The sequence below is a fragment of the Cupressus sempervirens genome, chromosome 3 (assembly GCF_028749045.1).
Source record: "Cupressus sempervirens isolate cs-2001-9-10 chromosome 3, ASM2874904v1, whole genome shotgun sequence".
Lineage (NCBI taxonomy): Eukaryota > Viridiplantae > Streptophyta > Pinopsida > Cupressales > Cupressaceae > Cupressus > Cupressus sempervirens.
Genome location: NC_143120.1, coordinates 941232223 through 941249645, shown reverse-complemented (window position 1 = coordinate 941249645; position 17423 = coordinate 941232223).

Genomic DNA, 17423 nt, shown 5'->3' with positions numbered 1-17423 from the left:
TAACCACTTTAAAATTATGTGTCAAGTTGACATAACCCTGATTTGCTAATTTTTCACTACCACTTAAGGCCATTGTTTGGTACACCATGATCCTACACATACCCTAGAGATTCTAAGGAATTTGATTTAGAAAAGGTAAAACTAATGGAGAAAAATTGAGTACAAGCTAAAGAAATCAGATTACTCAAGCTTGAATAAGAATCACAAGCCATAATGCTTTGTGAAGTGACTGAACAAAAGAAGAGAGACATTGAAAACAAGGCCATGATAGAACATGAAAAGAGAAATCTCACCAATAGACTAAAGGAGAAGACAATTGAATTTGAAAGGATCTCAAACATGCAGCTAGGCACTTTAAGTCAAATGATGAATGTTCATCATGAGCTAAATATGAAGAATATTAAGATTTCCACTCTGAAGATGCAGAATGAACAATTGCAAAATGAATTGAAAAGAGAAAAAGAGATAGCAGAAAGCTACAACAAACCTAATGAGGCTATCAAATATTTTGAGCAACTGCTAAAATCATCAAGCATTAGTAATGATACTTTAGGACTTGGCTACACTAGCACTGAATAAGGGAATCATCCAAGACTACAAAAGAAAGGAGTAACAAAGGTAAGAACACTAAACCTACTTGTCATTTCTATGGTAAAAAGGGACATACCTCTAATATGTGCAAGAGAAAGAATAATGATCAGCATGATAAGCCTACAAATGCAAGCTTTTGTCACAAGTGAAAAAAGAAAGGATATCAAGCACATGAATGTAGAATCAATAGTATGAGGACATCAAAATTTGAAGGTCACTCCTAAAATTGCACATTACTACAACTAGGATTACAATACCAAGTATAGCTATCACTATTGTTAGGAGTATGGAAACATTCCTAAAAATTTCATAAGGACACATTCTAAAGGAAGTTACAATAGATGGTTAAGTCAAACTACATGTTTTAGTTGCTTGAAGACTGGTCATATCAGCAAGAATTGTCCAACAAAGTCAAAAGCACCTAAGATAGAAGTCAACAAAGGAAAATAGAAGGTTGATGTTGAATAAATAAGAGGGCAAATGAATAAAACTTGGAAGAAGAAATCGGCATGAGAAAAATATGCTAAGTAAAACTTTAAAGAAATGTCAAGTTACCCTTGCATACTAAGTAAAGTTCCAATCGATGCTGAGCTGATAGTTGAAGCTGAGTGAAGTATAAGTCAGGTGGAGGCTAAGTAAATGAATTACAATGGGGAGTCATGTTGAATCCTCCAAGTTTCAAGTTTCCAGCTGTATGCACAAACCATTTAATGCTAGGTCTTTGACAAGTATAAGGTCGATTATTGTTCATTTTTATGCCATTCAAACACAGAGCAAAGATGAGAAGTGTGAAGAATCAATCAAGTAGCAACCTAACAACCATTTGCATGAATTTCAACAACAATTTAGCATGAACTCATCAATTTAAGTTATTTATTAAGTGTCAAACTATGCAAAAGTTAAAATTTCAATATGTTTAAAACCCTAGTTTGGGGTAAAATGGCCTCTAGCTCAAGAAACCCCCAAAGTGAAAGAGAGTCATGAGATTCAGTTAGTTAGCAATGAAGTAAAGAAAATCAAATTTAGGCCAATCCCTAAAGTTGCCTATAAGAATGACCCAACAAGTGCATTATCCATCATTCCACCTAAAGTAATCATGGTTCAAGATGTGAGAAAGTGCTACAACTACAAAACTGGGCCATAGGTGACTTTGAAATATTCCAAGCTTATGACAAACTATGTAAGAACAAGATTTTGAAGAAGGAGTTTGAGATAGTTTAGAAAAAGGGTTTAACCAATGCCCTAGTCTACCCTATAGGATTCAAAACTGAATGGATTCACATTATTCTGAGTCGAGTTCATGATGGATGTCTGTGGCTAGAGATAGGACCTATCAAGATTACAAAGAGAATAGTTCATAGGGTTCTGGGATTCCCAACCCTAGATCAGCCAAAGACCTTGAGAAGTGACAAAAAGGAGGTCATTGAGAAGAATACTGGAGCAAAGTGGAATAATAGGTGAATGATCATTTAATACAATAACTGATCCACTTCTAGATTTTTTGTGAGTATTATATCTCACAAATTCTACCAATCTAGTATAATAAATAGTGTTCTATGTCTAGCATTTGATGTAGCCTACAAATTGGTGAAGAAAGATCATACTTATGATCTAGAAAAACTCATGTTGCAGTAAATTAATGAGGACCTACAAGCAATCAGGAGATCAAAAGGTGCTCAATGAAAATTTGGCTCAGTTCTTATGTGTATATTCTTTTATGTGATGGAAGAATTCCCTTCTATAGGAAAGGTAAATTGGAACCCCAACAAAATCGCTATTACACAAATCAATGAATTCATTAATCCAATGGGTGACAATTTTGAAGCACAGGTGACAAGCTATTTTGAACACTTTAAGAAGTCTATGAAGCAAAGAATGAGAATACCCATTTCACTAGTAGAGAAACATGTCAATGACATGCTTCTTGGTTGACATTGACTACACCTACATTCAAGCTGCAATAATAAGAGTAATATGGCTAAGGCCATTGGGATACGAGGTTGATATAGATGAAGCCTCAAATGCAATCACTGCATTGCTTGCAGAAGAAATTGATAAGGTAGCTCGTCACTTTGGGATATATGATGTTGTCAAGTCCAAAGTTGAGATTGAATTTAAAATAGCTTCAGTTATTAAGAAGAAAGATAAAATGATAAAGAACATAAAGAAAACATTTGGAGCAAACATTGAAGGAGAAGTAGGTAAAGAAGAAGAAGTGGAAGGGGATAGTGAGGAAGAAGATGAGCAAGGGCAAGGCCCAATTGAGCTGACACAAGGCCAAGAAGAAGACTAGTAGGAAGGTGCCAAGGGAGAAGAAGTTGAGGAAGCACCTACACATACCAAGAAAAAAAAGAGAAAGGCAAAAACATAGCCTTCAGCTCATGCCAAGCCTAAAAAGGTCACAAAGATAATTCAAATCAAACTAGCTCCAGCTAAGCCAGTAGCAACAAGGGCCACTACAAGGGCAACCACTCAAAAGAGAAGAATCAAGTTACTCCACAGCCTACTAAAGAGCCCAAGAAAAGAAGAAGGTATGTGGCATAGCTAGAAATAGATGATGAAAGGACAGAATCAGAGGACATTAGCCAATTTAAAGTGGTAAGTCATCCTCCTAAATCTGCAATTGATAAACTATGTAATAAGATTAAAAATGTAGATTTTAATGATTTAAAGTCACTTAATTTCAATAAGCTCAATAGGAAAGAGCAGAATAAAGTAGAGGAATTTGTGTATGCCATGATGGCAGAATTTTAAAACACACCTCTAGAGCTTGACAATAGTATGCCAAATGAACTATATAAGATAGTTGAAAATAAATGGCATTATTGTCTAAAGATGGAAATGGAGATCGGAGTATCTACCCCAGCTCAAGTGAAGCCTAACGTGACCAGATATTAGATCTCAGATGATCAAGAATAGAGAGAGAAGATCAAGTGCTTGAATCCAACAATAAAATATTGCATACTATTAGATTCATTGTACGAATACTATCTTGCAATTGTATTAGAAGCTAAAAATCCTATGTAGATAGGTTAGCTTAATAGCTAGGTAGGAGAACCTTTGGAGAAGGTGATTGAGAATCCTATTGTATTAGGTGGATCTAACAACCTACTGTAAATCCTTTAATAGGGTGACATTTCATGTAAAGTGTTTGTAAATCCTCTAATCAAGTCACTATTGATACAATATAAAGCCTTTAACAAGGTAGGCCTTTCATAGGGCAAACCATCAAAAGTGGTTAAACATTTATTATTGTAGTGATTTTTATGGGTATCACCCCCACCCCAATTTTACCTTCTTATTCCTATAGAGTTTTTGGGTTATCAAATCTAAGCTTATGTGTTATTGCATGTGATTTACTTCATGTTCCTTTATATGTTTACTTGCATGCAATTTTCTTTTTAGTTATATGTTTAAATTGTTGAAAAGAGTTAAAAGTGTGGTACTTCTGATTGAAAACCCCCCCTCTCAGAAGTACTCTTCCCATTTTGGACATTCCAACAATTGGTATTAGAGTCTTTGGTTCTCACAAGGAGAAGCCTAACAACTTAGAGGAAAGATCCAAAGATAGAAGTCTTCAAACTTGGGAAGATCATAGACAATCAGGTGATTGATGTGCACCTAGCTCTACACAAAGTGGAAGAAGTGAAAGAACAATTGAGAAAATCCTTTAAAAGAAGAAAGAAGATAGCCATAGCTGAAAATGACATACACTACAAGGAGATTGATACCACACAAGTGTTTTCCAATGGAGGATATGTGCAGGATCATGGTGTGCCAAAAAGTGGCGATGTAAAAAAAATAGAGTTTGAACACATCTAAAAGCACTTCAAAATCTGCTCTGACTTTTTTCCAGCTATCTAGGTAAAAAACTGGAAAGTAAAGCCCAACCCTTATCGGATATCGGAACTCATATCGGATATCTGATACCAACGGCAAAAAAATTGGGGGGAAAAGACACAAAAATTAGAGAGAAAAATGAATTTGTGAATGATATAACTAATTTGAGTTATGAAATATATAAAGATATAATATATAATCTATAAATATATAATATAATAACATAACTATTATATATAGTATAATATATAATCTATATATTATATAATAATATAATATTATATAATATTATATATATATATATATAAAATAATATAACGTAAAGATATAATATATAATCTATTAATATATAATAATATGTTATGTTATTATTATTATAATCTATAAATATAATATTTATTAATATATATATGATTTTTATATTATATTATTTTTATTTTTATTATATTATTATATTTTTACTATATTATTTCTATTAAAGTCATTTATATGGGTCGGAAGGGGTGACAGGATGACCTATGACCCCTTTCGATAAATTCCATGAAGACATATATCCCTAGGGGGTCTTAGGACCCCTAGGGACATATTAGAGTAGTTTATATGGGTCAAAGGGGGTCACAGGATAACCTATGACCCCTTTAGACATATTACATGATGACATATGTCTCTAGGGGTCCTCAGACCCCTAGGGACATATTAGAATCATTCATATGGGTCGAAGGGGGTCATAGGGTGACCTATGACCCCCTTCAACACATTCCACAATAACATATGTCCTTAGGGGTCCTAGGACCCCTAGGGACATATTAGAATCACTCGTATGGGTCGAAGGGGATTGTAGGGTGACATATGACCCCCTTCAACACATTACATGACCACATATGTCCCTATGGATCCTAGGACCCCTAGAGACATATTAGATTCATTCATATGGGATGAATATGTCCCTAGGGGTAATAGGAGCCCTAGGGATATATTACAATCATTTGTATGGGTCGAAGGGGGTCATAGGTCCTCTTCAATACATTCCATGATTAAAGAGGAGGAAAAGAAAGATAAGGAAGAAAGAGGAGAGGACGGGAATAAGGAAAAAGAAGAAGATTAATCAGTTAAAGGAGAAGAAATGACAATAGCTAATTAGTAGCAAGAGCATCAAGATGAATAGAGCATGCAAGACACACAATTGCTGCCTCCTAGCCCTCTTCATACAAGCATCACACCTACAAAGATAATAAACATCAAGGATGTTACTGACAAGTCAACTCAAGACATCAATCCCCTTACTGTAGAGGATCTCTCCAAGATCCTTCACCAATCCACTCTACAAGCATAGTTGTGTACAAGCCCTATATTGGTGAGTGTTGATGAATTACAAAAAGTAATAGAAACAACACAAAGAGAAAGGTGAAATCAAAGGAACCACCTGTCACATACATAGCTACTAGCACTAATATTTTGATCCTCCCACCACCACCTCCACCAAGTGTAATAAATGATATTTTTCAGATGCCAAGTGCAAAGAAAGGGAAGTCAAATGAGAAAGAAGATACAATAAAAGAAAATTAGCAAGATGCCATTCAGACATTGGTAGAATTATCAAAGACTGGCACTCCTACCAAGACTATTCAAAAACTGAGCACTGAAGCCATCCCCTTGCAATTCTCAACTCCAAGCTCAAGTTCAACAAGAGTAGCCATGGTACTTCACTATGGAGACCCTAAATTAGATGAAGATATTGTGATTCCTTCCTATTATTCCAAGACTATAACAATGGTACAAAGACTAAAATGAAAAATGCATTAGATAGAAGGATGAGGCAGGAAATATTGAGGAAAGAATTTAAACATAAGCAAGCACTTCATGAAATAAAGGACATCTTCATGGATGCCTTCAGCTTCCAGTCACCAAATAAAGAAAAGCATATAATCGACCAACTATCAGACATAGTTGACCAAGTGACAAATGAAGGCAAATGAAGACCAGGACACCAATGTCAATGGTTAGAAAGAAAATTTCAAGGCAAAGTAAATGAGAAGATATCAAGTGGAATTGCACTTGAACAAGTTGAATTAGCCAAGAAAATAGATAAGGTAAAAAATTTCCTTGAAAGCATATTTTCATTGTACTAGAAGTTGTGTGATTTTTCCAATTTTACATAAGAAACAAATCAAAGAATAATGAGATTGGAAAGAAACTTAAAAATCTCTAGCATGTAATTACCTAGAGATCTAGCTCAAAGTGAGAAGCATTTTGTACAATCGCTTCACACACAAAGGGAGTTAGTTGTACTAACATTAGAGGAAGCAAATGTTAAGGCTAAATTGATGTAGATCCAGTCCTCCATAACCCCTCATTTAGAAGTCCTCCATAAGGAGCAAGTGTATGCTGAAATGGTTTTGAAGAGAGATCCAAATCTTTCTACACTTGATGGACTTGTACACCTTGCTACAGAGACTGCCATTTAGCACAAGGCACTTGATATAGCTTTGGAGAATTGGGATGCAACTCTGAAAATAATAATGGAGCTAAATAGTAATTTTTTGGCTAAGTATGGTATTACTCCTTTGGAGCCCTTTGATATAAGTGTCAAAAAGGGAGAGATAATAAGATAGGGGGAGAAATAATAGTAAGGAATTTATGTCAAAGGGGGAGAATGCTATAAAAAAAATTTGCAGTCTTTCATTCATTTATAGTCAAAAGTGGGAGATACAAAATTATGGCAATTACATGGAAAATAGCTCTAGTGCAAAATGCAAAAACTCCATAAGCTCTGATATATAAGATATAGAAACACAGGTATAGAATATAGGTACAGCATAGAAGACAAAGAGTATCAGGAACATTCAGCATAGAATTTTGGTTGCAAGAATGACAAGGCACAAACAACTCAAGGGGAGTTCAGGTATTTTTGAAAAAAATTGAAATTTTATGGATAACGTACTAATAAGGATAGATTAGAAATGTTTAGTAAAGTGTTTTTGACACTCATGTCAAAGGGGGAGATTTTTGGTCCTTAGTTTTGACATTTGAGTGTCAACACACTTAATCACTTTCTACATTGAAGCTAAATACACTATGTATGTCAAGCCACAATGTGAGCCAAGTCAAATATTCAACAAGTGTCGAGTGACTTTAGGTTTTGAGCAGTATATAAATGCCAAGTGACATATAGGTGTTGAGTCACATTTGATGCCAAGCAAGTTGGAGTGCTTCATATGCCAAGTGAACTAGAAACATATATGTACCAAGAGAGATGGAGTGTAATTGGTATCGAGCAATCTAGGATAGTATATGTGCCAAGCATTTGTAGTCCAATATGTGTCGAGTAACACAAAATCAACATATGAGTTTGTGCCCTCACAAACTTAGATGTAAACCATTTTTGGAGCTGACATAGAAGGATTTTGAAGGAGAAAAAGGATAAGAACAAATCTTTTACATTCCCTATGCGATTAGAATTTAGCCAATTAAAAAATTAAAGAAGGCATTCAAACAATAATAAAAATGAAAGGAATGAGCAAGAACTTAAGATTCATTATGCATTATTGATCCATACCTAAACCTAAGTCTTCAAAAATCTTTAAAAGGAGATCGAAAACCCATTGCCTATGTGGATAAGAATAGTGTATGGGAAGACTATAGTGAAATTTAGTGTGAAGAAAGAAAGACTTAGAGGAATAGAGCAGCAATATGATATTCAGTTGATCAGAACAGCACAAGGAACAAGGGACACAGCCAGATATCAGATCTCAGAAGATCAAATTCAGAGAGAGCAGATCAAGTGCATAAATCCAGCAATAAAATTATCAAGTTCATTGTTCTAATACTCTCTTGCCATTGTATTATAACCTAAACATCCTATGTAGATAGGTTAGCTTAACAACTAGGTAGGAGAACCTTTGGAGAAGGTGATTGAAAATCCTATTGTATTAGGTGGGTTTAACAACCTATTGTAGATCCTTTAATAGGGTGACACTTGTAAAGTGTTTGTAAATCCTCTAACTAGGTCACTATTGATATAGTATAAAGCCTTTAATAGGTTAGGCCTTTCATGGGGCAAACCATCAGAAGTGGTTAAACATTTATTTCTGGAGTGATTTTTATGGGTACACTAATGAGAATCCTACTCTTAAACCTAGAGAACTAATCCTAACATTAATCAAATCCCAAGCACTCACCATAATGATAACAATGATATAAACCCTTACCCTAACTATAATCTTAAACCTAACCCTTATCCTTATCCCTAGCTCTAAACCTTGACCAAAAGAAAAACTATAAACTAATCATAATGTAAACCCTTACCATAGCCATAATCCTAACTTTAAACTATAAACCCTAATCTTACCCATGACAATATTTCTGAGCTTAAACTCAAATCCAAATACTAAACCCTGATCCAAACAAGAACTCTAAACCTAATCCATAATAATGGGCATAATATTTTAAATCCTAATTCCAACCCTAATAATAAAAAATGTAATCATATTTTTTTGTTAATCATAATTTTAAATCTTAATCCTTATCCTATATTGAACTTAGACAATCCAAATTGTAACTATTACCATAGCCATAAGTCATTATCCCTTACCCTAACCATAATCATACTCATTATAGGAAGTCCTTAATCATGAATGAAACCTAATTGTAAATGGTAAGTCATACGTTTAATAACTATATGTGATATAAATACTAAGTCTAATTGTAATTATTTTAATTTATTCAACTTATAATACTACACCTTAAAATTGAATCATATTTCTAATATGAACTTGAACAATAATGACAAACCTAAACCATATCCTAATTGTAATGCATATATTAACCTTAATCCTAACCCAAACCATAGCCTTAGCCATGTACACTTAAAATCTATAATTCTAATCACTTGAACCTAGAATAGCAATTCAATAACTTCCCTTAACCCAAACCAATATCCTAATATTCCTAACCTAAAACTTATTATAATTATATTTGAAACCCTTACTTTAACATCAACCCTAACCTTCTTTTTCTATATTTATCTTAGTAACAATGACTTAAATTCAACCTTAACAATGAAACCTAACTTTAATTATAACAATAAATGGAAATCAAAATCTAATCTTAATACTAACTCTAATCATGATATAAATTATAATACAAAATACTAATGTTAGTCAAATTAATTAATTAAAACAGCTAGAGTTATGATTGCTGGTAGCCAATATATCACCAAAATGCATTAAAAATAATAAATAAATAAAATTCATCATGCCCCTTATGGAAGTTGAAATTGAACGAGTGGAAGTATATATATTAACATTTCCAATTTGGAAACATATTTGTATTGTTGAACTCATTCATTCATGATGGAAGCTAAGTGGGGGGAAATATTGGCGGTATTAATGGGTAGGTCAATAGAAGCTAATGCTGCGACCTACATTATGCTCCAAAATTAAACCTAATTTACAAACGTTGCGGTAGACTCCTCGTTGTCCAGCTTTCAAGGTGAGAACTAAAATCATGTCTGAACAAAATTTAGAACCCCATCATCCAAATATGGCAAAAACGGTCAGAGAAAATGAGGTTTATTGTGACGAATGCAAAGATGTTGCCAAAAAATCCAAACTGTTCAGATTCAAAATTCAAATTAGCAGTCAAAATATTAAACCATGAAATCATTAGCCGCATCTCTAATTTAGCTGTTGCACCTCCAAATCGGTGGCCCCAATGTTGCCAATTTCGAAATTTATAAGAGAGAGCAGCTCTCCTTTTTAATTCACTAGAATACCAAAAGAGAATCATATAAGGAATAAAAAAGTCGTCGTTTCATAGCATTATGGGTTGCAGGAGATCACGTCTGAGCGTGTATGTGAGAGTTTGGCTGGAGAAATTTGAGAGGACAAGTTTGTTGCAGGAGATGTTAACTTTATGCTTACCATTTCTTAGTGATCTATTGTTGTTTGTGTGCATAGTGGGAGGGCTTTTCTTGCTTTGTCCACCTATCTTTGTTATTATAATGGCATATGTATCAGCGATACAAAAGAGGAATTGCAATGGGAGGGCTCATATAATCTCATATATTCAAAATGGAAGTTGCTATGAAAATGAAGGAGAAGTTGAAGGTTGGGATAAAACCAAAAATCAGAGAATTTCTCATGATGTAGAAGACGAAGTTGAATTGGAGTGTCTTCAAGATATGACACAGCAATTGCATAACTCCAACTCTTTCCCTCATTCAGAATGCCAAAGAGATATGGGCAAAACAGATAACTGGAATCGCAGACAGGTAATAATGGATTTTTTTAGAATAATTTGAATTTTCTACAGTTAAAAGAGCCATCTTCCTCTATATATTTTAACACAAGATCTTAACTCTTTATTCCTATACATTTTGCAGTTTACTGAACGGTTGGAATTTTGGCGAATGAAAGAGGGGAAATATGCATCATCAAAGGCTCTTATTAATTCACCTATGAATTAAAATTTATTTTGTTGATATAAATGTATATCTTCCCCTCGCAAATAATAAAAATAGAACTTATTTCAGTACAAGCTTATCATGAAAAAAAAAATTACGTTATAATTAATTAATTATGACTATGGGTAACTTTAAATGTACAAGTTTAAAATATATTTACTATTTATTTAATGAAAATATCTTATTTTATTTTTTATTTTTTTGTATTTATTGATAATATTTATTATGTTAATGACTTGCACTCACATTTTTATAGAGTTTATAATACAAATTGTGAGTTTATTTGGAAGGTCTTATATTAGAATCTACTTAATAAATAATAAAATTATTGTTTACAATACATGATAATAATGAATTTTGACTTAATCTCTTACTAATAAATTTTAGTATTTGCCCATAGGCTAATGTAATCATTTTTTTTAAACTCGTTATTAAAATATATTATATCCACCAATTACAATTCAATAATTCTATTATCTAATTTTTTCTAATGAAATTCTAATGTTTAAGAGTTGGTTTTGATTAAGTTGAATATGATTCATTAATGCAAATGATTTGGTTTAAATTATATATATATATATATATATATATATATATATATATATATATATATATACATATGTCATTCAATTAAAAATACAGAAATATTATTATATATTATTATTATTAAAAAATATTATTTTTATAGTTTAATATATTTCTAATATAATATTATCAAATACATATATACCATAGAACATATATATTAATAATTATATTTATAAATAAAATTAAAATTAAAAGTAAAAGTAAAACTATAATTATCTAATATTTTTGTTAATTAAAATATTTAATAAACTATAATAAATTTATTAAAGTAAAATTATATTTATATCAAAGTACTAAGTCACTATGTCACACTTGTTCTTATTAATAATTTACTGAATCATTCATTTGATCTAAACATATTTTTCTTTTATTGAGATATTAATTGTATTCTTGTAAAGTAGTTAAGTTCATAAGTGATTGTTCAATTTATATTTAAATTATTTTAATATTTTATTAAATTTATAATTTAGAAAAAAATTATTTAATTATTTTTAATATTAATAGTTATGTTATCTACATTTAAAAAAAAATTAATTTTTATGTTTATTTTTATTTTTATTCTATTGCTCACATTTTGCATACTATATTATATTCTTATGTGATTTAATATTTATATTTATATTTAAATAGAATGTTCAGAGACTTCATTCTTGCCTTGTCCATAATCAACGCTCTGCATATCCACAATATCTTCCATTTTGAAATCTCTCGGGTAATCAACTGGATAGAAGATGGGATCACATTATAGAGGAGCCAACATATTTAAGTATAAAGGCTCCTCTAGTAGCTCCCCCACGAATTAGAGTTGTTCATAGTTTGTTCTTGATTAGCATAGTTACCACTATTTATAGTTGTGTTAGTTCAGTCCTTTCTCTCACAGTAGGTGTACAATGGTTTTGGTTAAAAATTAGTTTTTTGAATGGAACTTCTGAGGAGCTCCCTTCTGTGGAAGTTGCTTACGTTTAATGAGATGAGATTCCAATAGTTCTTTACTTCATTATCTATTCGTCTAGCAATCATTATGGAATCAGAGGCCATCTGCAATGACATAAATATGGCAGCATTGTCAAATAAAATTTTCATCCCATATTCAAATAAACAATTATTTCGTTCTCAATTCAATTCTGTAAGATTTATATTTTCTCAATACTTTTTAATGATCACTTGTTTCTATTTATTTATTTAGATTTTACAAATTTTGTGGTTATATTATTTGAGCTTAACAGTTTTCTAAATTTAAGTGTGCAAGATTTTTTTGGTTATACTATTTGAGCTTAATAGTTTTCTAAATTTAAGTGTGTAAAATTTTAGGGTTTGATTGAGCACCTTTTTTTCTAGGATATAGGTCAACTATTTGTCACCAATGAAGCTATATTAGTATTTTTTAGGAAGGTAGGTTAACTATTTGACACCAATGAAACTATAGTTTTTTTTTTCAGAGGAAGGTAGGTCTATTTGTCACCAATGAAGCTATAGGATTTTTCATTTTAAAATAGATGTTTTGTTTTTAGACATAATAAGAATTTTTATTACAATACAAAAAAATTGCATGATGTGAAAAGGGTCCTTTCTATGTCTCACTTGCATAAACTATCACTTTTGATACTTTATCATTTGTTAGTCTTAAAAATAGATCTTTTTCATTGAAATGTTCAAATGTATATGGTGAAAATATTTAGATAAAAATTTATATTGTATTGTGTTTATATGCATTTAATAAGAAAATATTTTTTTAAAAATTGCATTAGATATAAGGAGTTCAAAGATTTTTTTATTAAAAAAAAAAAAAAAAAAAAAAACAAGAGTATCAGAGAAACAAAGGACCAGTCTCACACACACAAAATAAAAATAAAAATCAAGAAGATTACATATAACCCGAGAATATAAGAAAAAGATGGAGTAGAAAAAAACTAGTGGAGCACATCATCAAAGGTGTCCACCCATGGTATCCAAACCATAGAACCTTCCATCCAAATGATCTTCTAATCTTGAGTTTGTTTAAGCATGTAGATCATCTCACTAGTAGTGCTTTGAGAGTTTCTTTTAATATCCTTGTTGATAAGGTTAACAGTTTGATTGAAGGTGTGTATATTATCCAAGTGTAGCCTCTAGAAGTACCCATTCTTCACTTCATTAGTGACGAAGGTGGCATAATCATCTTTAAGCAGCCTTTTGAACTTAGACTTGTTGATTTTCATGGTAATTTGAATCTACAAAAAAAATTTAAAATATGTCAGACTTTGAAAATATTTAGTAAGCAATCTGGGGACGTTTTGAAAACTTTCTTCATTTCTGCACTTTCAATTTTTCCACAAAATGTTAGATGAGAGAATGTCCAAAAACATATTAACATCTTTTTTAGCATTAAAAATAAAACTAGGAATAATTTCAAAAATATTGAAAGTAGAAGGGATGGATATACCAAACATCAACCAAACCTCTTTAGAAAAATTGCACTCAAAGAAAATATGTCTTCCTATTTCCAGGGTTTTGCAAATGTTGCAATAATTAATATCAGAGAAAGTGTTCCTAATAGGAAGCTTATTGAGAAAAAGAAACCGTTTAAATATTTAATTTTAGGATCAATAGAACTTTTCCAAAGATTATCAAAAAGCTTATTCTAGGAGGGAACATCCAAATCAATATACCAAGTATTATTAACATGACTGATAATTTCTTCATTGCAATTTATAATAGTGTAAATATTCTTAGCTTTAAGTTTGGAGATGTTGATACCATTAGGCCATTTAATTTTCAGATAACTATTGAAGTCAACATGACATAAAGTAGGAATATCCTTACTAGCCTTGACTATCATATTATAAGTCTTCTTATGAGAATCAGGAAGGTTAAATTTATGCGTTAATTCATCCCACTAGATAAGTCTATCCTTTTCAAAGATATCAATAAATTATTTGATCCCATGGTTGGCCCAATTCTTGGTGGAGCACCATTGGGTAAGAGCAAGGGGTTTATTACCCACCTTAAGGTTCCACCAAATGGATCCTTCACCATGGAGGGTCTTATCATCATAAAAGGTTTTTTTTTTTTATGAATTGCCTAACATGGTTCCAGGCTTTCCAAATGGACTTAAATACCATTGAACCTTGAACAATGATAGGAAAATCACCTCAAATGAGATCAATGAGGGGAAGATTCTTCCATAATTTTGCATTTTTTGGATATCCCCTCTCAATAATGTTACGAATTAGAACTTTACAGGGGTCATCTCCCTCCAAGGCATGAAAGATCCATTTGGAGGCCAAAGCAAGACCACTTAGTCTTAGGTCTTTAAGCCCCAAGCCCCCAAGGAGCTTGTCAACATGACACCAATTCCATTTGACAAAGTGAATCTTCTTATTCCCTTTCCCATCTGACCAAAGATACTTCCTGATAGCTTTCTGGATTTCCAGCACTTGGTAATCATTAAACATTCAAGTAGAGGCATAGTATATATTGTAAGAAGAGAGAATTTCTTGACACACTTGGATTCTACTAGCAAAATACACAGATCTATTGTGCCATTTGTTTAATTTATTATGAATCTTATCCTTGACCCAACTCCACGTCTCTTTTAAAGAGGGTTGAATGGAGAATGGGATACCCAGATATTTTACAACTTTAGAGGGGCCACCCCATTGGAAACCAAAATTGTCAAACCAATTAGGAGGTTGTTCTTTCCATCCAAGAAAAATAGATTAGAATTAGATAACCGAGCTCCATAAATTTTATAGAAAAAACTGATTTTATTGATCATGGCTTCAAAATTAGTTTCAAAGACTTCATGAAAAAGAGAGGTGTCATCAGAAAATTGGCAATTGATAATTTCCTTTCTATCAAGAAGGGCGATGCCTTTAACTATAGGGTATAAAGTGTTGTCCCTAAGAACATAGAAGAGAGGATTAGAGGCAATAACAAAAAGGGCTTGGGCAAGTGGACAACCTTGTCTAATCGATCTTCCCAAAGGGAAAGGGGCTGAAAAAGATTGATTAACATTGACTTCAACATGAGCTTCTTTGAGAAGCATTTTAGCAATGCCACAAAAGAAAGAGGGGAAACCAAAAGCATCAAGCATCATATTGATAAAATTCTATTCAATTCTGTCATAAGCCTTTTCAAAGTCTAGGAAAAACATAGAAACATTTGTATCAGTATGCTTGGCCCAATTAAGAGCTTCCCAACAAGTAATCAGATTTTCTTAGATATATCTACCCTTCACAAAGCCAATTTGGGCAGGACCAATGAATTTAGGAAGAATGGTTTCCAGCCTACAAGACATAATCTTAGCCAGAATTTTGTAAGAAACATTTAAAAGAATTATAGGTCTCCAATTCTTAATAAGGGATGTATCACCCTCCTTGGGGATGGTTTTGATAATTCTAGAATTAATATCTCTACCCAGAGTTCCAGTATCAATGGCTTTATTGTATTTGCTAAGTACAACTTTGCAAATCCATTTTTAGTTAGCTTTGTAGAATTCCACAAGAAACCTGTCAAGTCTAGGGGCTTTATCATTATAAAGGGAGTTGATGGATTTTTCAATTTACTCAAGGGATATGGGCTACTCAAGGATGGAAGCATCATGATCCAAAATCCTTTTGGGGATAATATTCCTACATTGATCTCTACGAACCCTAGCATCCTGAGAGTCTTTAGAAGTGAACAGATCTTCATTAAACTAAGAAAACTCTTTCTTAATAATGTCTATATTTGTAGTTAGTTTATTGTTAATGAGAAGCTTATCAATAGTCTCCTTAGCCTATTTTTGCTTAATAATATTGAAGAAAAAATGTCTACCCCTGTCTCCAAATTGTAACCAATGGGCTCTTGATCGAATTCTAGCTCCTAGAACTTTTTGATGTTGGTGTTTTCTAAGAGCGTTCTTAGCATTAGAAAGTTTTTTGAGAAAGATAAGGGTCATCAAAATTTTTTTGGATAGCTATTAAATCAGCATTATAAATATTATTGTTAAGCCAAGACTCCTTATATCTATAGTCCTTGGCCTTTTTTTGACCAGTAGTACTTAATAAATTCTACCAAGCAAAAATATCCAAGTTCTAGCTACTAATATAAGATAAGTGGGGATGATGAGACTCATTAATGAGTCTTATAATAGAAATATCAATAAGGATATCTTCATCTTCCAAAAGATTATTATTAAGGATGAATTTATGGTTAAAATGATTTCTAAAAATAGGGGAGCAATCAAAATTAACTAACATAGATATAGGACAATGATCTAAGAGAGTGGTAGGGGAGACAAGCACAAGGTTATTATGCTTGTCTGGAAGCACCTAGAAAAAATTATTGTTAAGGTAGAAACAATCCATCCTAGAATAGATTATAGACTGACCTTTCTAAAAATTGCACCAAGTATACAAAGCCAAAGATTATTGTTCTTGTTCCCACTTAACGGATCAAAAAGAGATTTAGCAAATTTAAAATCATTCTAGGAAAGTTTTTCCTGATCTTTCCAAGAAAAGGGAAGACCTCCCATTTGATCTTCTTGATCTTCTATCATATTAAAGTCACCACCAAACATCCAAGGGATATCTGGAAGCAATCTGAGGCAAGACCAAAACATAATCCTTTCAGTATATTCATTGGCAACATAAATAGAGCATATACCAAACTCCAAATCATTGTAATTAAAGATCAACCAAATAGCTCTGTTGTAGCGAGAGAAACCAAAACTCTTAATTCTAGGTCCCCAATTAGGGCTAACTAAAATTGTCACTCCTCCTCTTCCCTGAGGATGATTAGTGGAGAATTTGATAGCACCTTTCCAAATAAAGTTGGAATTGGATTCAAGATTGAACCTAATAGATTTAATTTCTTGCAACATGATCATGTCAATATTGTTTCTATAACTAAGATAAAAATTAAGCATAGACTTTCTATCAGGATATTCAAGTCCTCTAATGTTCCATGAAACACAATT